Raw genomic sequence first — 5,881 nt, 5'->3', positions numbered from 1 at the left:
GCCTAGCTTAGTAGCGTGAGCTTGTAACCAGTGGGGCATTTAGGTGATTGAATGTTGATTCAATTCTTGTTGGGTTGGGTTGATGGGTACAACAACCGGTTTGCCCTCTCCAAGTTGGGAGTTGAGCTTTGTAACTTGGGCGAAGGCCTAGGCTTCATGGTTCCTATAGTAGAGGGTAATGCACTAGGCTGGCTTCACAGAGCAGTGAGAATTTTGATGGTGGAAGGATAACAAATCGACGTACCTTCAGCCAGGTGCCCCAAGAGATGGTCCCAATCAAACAATTACCTTCTTTTTTTACACCTTCATTAGGTAGCCTCTCCATCTCTTCTTAATTCATGACATGTAGAAAAAGGTCGCCCCTCCATTTGACCAAATACCTGCTTTTTAGCTACAGATGTTGTGATGATTAATTCCACACTATAACCATGATTAATTTCATACATCTTCTAAAAGCTTCAAATTAGGCTTGAATATTATTCCCAATATTAGGCTTGAAGGCTCCTTGTTGTCACGTTTTTTCTCGATAATGTTGTTGCCTCTCAGGGGCGGAACCAGGATTCAATATTGGCAGGGGGGCGAAAAATGAAAGTCCAGATTGGGGAAACATCAATGGTTTTTTGCCACACATATTGTGTGGGTCTTTATAAGACCCATTGGGGGTCCCACCTATGAATTATTTTATTGTATTAAGGAATAGACCCACATATATTTTGTGGGGCCCACACATATTTGATAAAAATAGGTAAATATTGATAATGATATTTTTTTCAACAAGATATAGGTAAATAATTCACCAAATTTACCTATATCAGTACAAAAAAAATCAAATAGTTTATCTATTTTGTACTGATGAAAATTTACCTATACCTATTTTGGCTTCAACCCTAAAAAGTCAGATGCTAACCAAATTTTTTATTTTTTTGAAGGTAAGAGAGCAAAACAATGGTACTTAGTTACCTTATTAACAATAGACATTTTATTATTTTATTTATAATATAAAATCAAATAGCAAAAATTGTAAACAAAATAAAGAAACAAAGAATATAAAATCAAATAAAGAATAACAAAAAAAAATGAAAAAAGAGAAACAATAAATAAATTGAGAAAGAAAAAGCGTATCTAATTGTGGGGAAGATTTTTCCCCAAATTTTCTTTAACCCACGCTTATAAAAAGGGAAGAATAAATAGGAAGAAATAAATAAAAGAGAATAAAGAGGAAAAAAAGAGGAGAGAGGAGATATGAGAGAATAAATAAGGATTGATGAGTAAGTTTCTAATTATAAATGACATTCTGAATATCTAATAAAAAAAAATTTCAAAAATTTCCTTTAATCCACGTTTATAGAAAGAGATGAGAATGAATAGGAAGAAAAGATGTGAGAGAGAAAAATTGGGAGAATAAATAGGAATTAAGGAGTTAGTTTTTAACTAGAAATGACTTTTATACCCATTATTTTACCTTTAAAAATTGTTCTCAATATTGGGGGGGGGGCAAATAGTGACATTTCACATGTGAGAAGAGAAAAAAGTGGAAAAATGAAGGAAATTAATATAAAAAATCCAAAAATTAAAGGAATTAATAAAAAAATCTAAAAATTAAAGGAATTAATAAAAAAATCCAAAAATCCACTGTCTTGATGCCTCCTTGGAATTTCAAACCCCTCCAGTAGAATCAATATTGTTGTCATCGCCAATGCTATTGTTGTACTCTAGCCTTACTAAGTAGGGACAACACCTCTTTCATTAAACCTATCCCTTGTTCCTCCTCCATGCCTAATATGGAAACCCTCTTGCCTAAGTTAACACATACGACTAGCTCTTGTAATCCTTCCCTTCCTTCCATCCTAGGTCCCAGTCCTATATGCTCAACCCTCCCTAGCTTGCGTACCTCTTTTGCTATAAACAATTTACTAACCTCCTCTACCCCCTACCTCCTTGCTTCATCCAGATCCTACCTCTATCCCTTCAAACCACTTACTTCATCAATTGATCTCCTCAATTGGTGCCCACCACAAACACCCCCCCTCTAACTCAAGAATTATCCAACCTTCTCTTCCTAATGGGGCCCCCACCTTCACCCCGTTTAAGCCCATCCCTTAAACCCCACAACCAATTTCTTAGGCCTTATCACTAACTACCCACCCTCTCTTAATCCCCCTCCTTCCCTATATTAGCCCACTCCCAGCCTCTAACCCAATGCCAAACATTGTCTCAACCTAAACCAAACCCCAACTATCATAGGTATGATTCCCTCTTAAGTGCGCCTAAATCCTCACTCCCTTTTCCTACTTCACCTAAGCCCTTTCTAATCCCTCCAACCCAAGCCCATATTTCTCCCTAGACATCTGGCCCACCCTACCCGTTCCTACCTTCCCCCTCCCTCAGCCATTCTCTTCTTCCCCTTCATCAACTGTTTTTTACCCTTTGAACTAGGGATCACCAATTTTTCTTAGGAGCCTAAATAACCCCATCATGTCTCATCCACCAATCTCCTTTGATTGTGGGCAACCTATCTTTTAAGTAAAATGGACCTCTCCCCATCGTGCAACAAGGACAACCTTGGAGTCTTCTGTTGTCACACCCCACCTGCTTGTATCAGTTCCGCCTGGCAACCCGTGGGTGCGATCCGTCACAGGATCCTCGATTTTATCATCAATAATAAATGCAAGTAATAATAATCATAAGCAAGAACAAGTTCAAATAATTAATTAAAAAGGATTACAGGAGTCCAAAATACTCTAAAGAAATGAATAAAAAAGAAGAATGAAAGAAATCAAGTTTCAAAATTTATCAAGTTCAGTGGAAGCAATAAATAAACTAAAGTAGTTTTATTCTTGTAACTCGCTCCTGGGTTATAGCCTTTGCTTCATTTTTAGCAATATAGGGAGTTCTCCAGCTTTGCTCCAAAGCCTTCTCAAAATCCCGAGCGATCTGTCATCACTGGGTGCTATAAGCGCACTCCATCCATCTGCAAGAGGTTTCATGACATGCATCTCCGTCTCCCATTGACGATACCACATTCTCTTCATAGGAGTTGCTCCAGTCATACAGAACCTCACCTTATTGGGTAAACCCATCAATATAATATAATGTAACATACAAATAAAAGGAATGAGTTCTAACGAACTCAGTAAGGAAAACACTTCTCACATACATATCGACAAAATATCCAAGTAAGCATATATGTAATGAATGTTATGCAAATATATGAATGCATCTAGAATCTAACTATGCAAGTCTGTATGTGGTTGATATGCTTTAAGATATAACACCAGCCCTTCTCTGGGTAGGTCTAGTCACTCTGATCCCTCACACACTGGTTACCTCTGTTAGGATCTCGGGTAAAGGGATTCAGTCCTCGTAAATCAACCATGGCTGAGGTTTAGGTCAACACTCTCTTACCACGGCCATTGGCATGAATACTGGAGCATGTCGGGGTTTCTAATTCAATGCAAAGTCATACGGTAACATACTATATGTAGTCCAGATACTTCCCCTATGGCACCAATCAACTTGGTTCAGTATCTTTCCCTACCTAGGAATGAAAACCCTCACGGACTGGCTACCGTTGTTGGACTCCATTCCCTAACCCTATGGTCATCCACATATTGTTGGGGCGGATGTTCTCATAACCCCTCATGACTCTTGGCCGCTCCTTGGATATCCATAAGCCCAAACCCTAACATATGCAACCCTACCAATGCATGATCAATAGTGGACTACTGAATCTCCACATAGACTGGTTACCGCTGTAGGATGAAACAGAGTCACGTCACTATTATCACGGGTCATTCGGCTTCAATTCTCCTACCGAAATGGTAGTAGCATGTATGGGGTACTTAGCCATGCAATCTAGACTCCCTAGATATGTCATCCAACAATCATGAACTACTGGGCATTAGTAAGCATGTGTCCCATACCACAACCCTGTGATATCCCAAGCAATGTATACCCAAATGGAGAATATTCATTAGAAAGAACTATAGGAAGTGGTATGAATGTTGGGAAACAATTTCTCCTCCACAGAATTTGGGTTGTGGATGCTACAGCAACACTGCAGCACAAAGCATATGTCAAAGAACCTATAACACAATTGCATATGGGTATCTTCCAATCCACATATGCACTAACATCCTATTTCAAAGCCCTCATATTCCTATGGGGAATTGAACTGAGGATGCAAATTACGCCCGAGTTCCAATAATGGTTACGTGAGGCAGGTGAGTATTCCTACCCTGCCTACTAATTAGCTAAACCCAAATAAGAATTAAGCTAACTCACATTATTCAACAATTATCTAACTCTAATTAACTTTTCAATTAACTAAAACCACAACATTCACTCACAGATGGTCAATCAATAAATGAAATTACTCAAAAACGCATATGGTGAATACATTGATCATAAACTGTGCTACAACAGAGCTCCAACAAAGTGGATAATTACAGCTCAAATCACAGGTTTGAGTACTCTCATCATCCCAACAAACTAAGAAATTAGTTCATATTAAGCTTCAAACACAGAGAAATAAGTGTATCCATTAACAAAGTTCAGCTAGAATATGAAGAAGTAAGAATGATAAAACCAAATAGAAAACTGGGAGATGCTTCCACAATGCTCCAGCCTCCTATCTCTAGCAGAGCTTCTTCATGCACGAGCTCCACCTCCGTCTCCTTTTGCCTCTGGTTCTCCTCTCCCGTTCTTCTCTTTCTTCCTCCTCTTTATTTTCCCCAATTTTCTCCCAAAGTGAAAAGGTAAAAGTGGCTTGTAGGATTATAACCTTTTCTTTTGATATCAAGGGCTGAGATCCTTCATGTAGTGACAAGAAGAAAGTCCAATTAGTTAGTCATTTTCAGTCATTTCACTAAGTGGTACCACGTGTGTTCAATCTGGGAATATTCTGCTATTGCAATGCTGCAGCATCTTTACAACAAACCTGAGAAGACATATTCTTTGTTCCTCTTTTATGTTTCATGTCAGATCTTCCTTTATGATTCTTTTCCTACAAGACCAAGAGAAAGACTGATCAATTCCATCCATTAATTCAATAGAAATTCATGCATGAATGACATAAAAGACCTTTACACAATACAAAAACACAAAGACTCACTAAAACGAAATTTAATGACAATTAACACTAAAACAAAGATAAAGTACTCTTAAATCAAGCTATCTCAAGTATAAAATTACTAGAATTAACTCCATTTCATAGAGTTATCACACATTTCCGTTGACAAAGATAAAGTCCCATGGTAGAATGAGTAGCCTCAATAACCAAAAAACACTTGAGCATACCAAAGTCCTTAATGTAAAAATGTTGGTGAATCATGGTTTGGACAGATTGAATCAAAGTATTGCTAGAAGCAGTGACGACAATATCATCCACTATCCTCTCGATGTCTCAATGTGAACAAAGAATGGCCCGGGGTTAGAGAATCCAAATTCATGTAATGTAGTGGAGAACTTAGCGAACCATTGTCTAGAGGCCTATTTGAGTCCATATAAAGACTTATGTAGGCGACACACTAGGTTCTCCCCTTTTTGACAATAACCTGGTGGGGAAACCATGTGAACCTCTTCATCAAGATCTCCTTGGAGGAACACATTGTGAACATCCATCTGGTGTAAAAGCCAGCCACGTGCAGTAGCAAGAGCAAGAAGGACAAGTACAGTTACAAGTTTCACCACAAGGGCAAATGTATAAAATCCTCTAAAATCCTAACTCGATAACCGATCATTTTAGGTCTACAAACCCAAAGTGCAAGTAGAAGGCAACTTTGGACCATCCGAGTTGAGACCGAAAGTTTGAAAATGAAACTTATGGACTTGGATGAACTAGAAGAAGACCCGGTCACCCTAATTAATTTCAAGAGGAGAA

The 5,881-nt window shown here is 38.3% G+C and overlaps 1 non-coding gene across 1 annotated transcript; it reads left to right on the top strand.

The window, feature by feature from the left end:
• LOC149024011 (signal recognition particle RNA) lies at window positions 1-292 on the top strand. Its single transcript, XR_016171972.1, has one exon.
• Window positions 293-5,881: the final 5,589 nt, after the last annotated feature.

The sequence above is a fragment of the Hakea prostrata genome, chromosome 2, assembly GCF_041222555.1.
Source record: "Hakea prostrata isolate BN-2017 chromosome 2, UWA_Hpros_2, whole genome shotgun sequence".
NCBI lineage: Eukaryota > Viridiplantae > Streptophyta > Magnoliopsida > Proteales > Proteaceae > Hakea > Hakea prostrata.
This window is presented reverse-complemented; position numbering and strand designations above follow the sequence as displayed.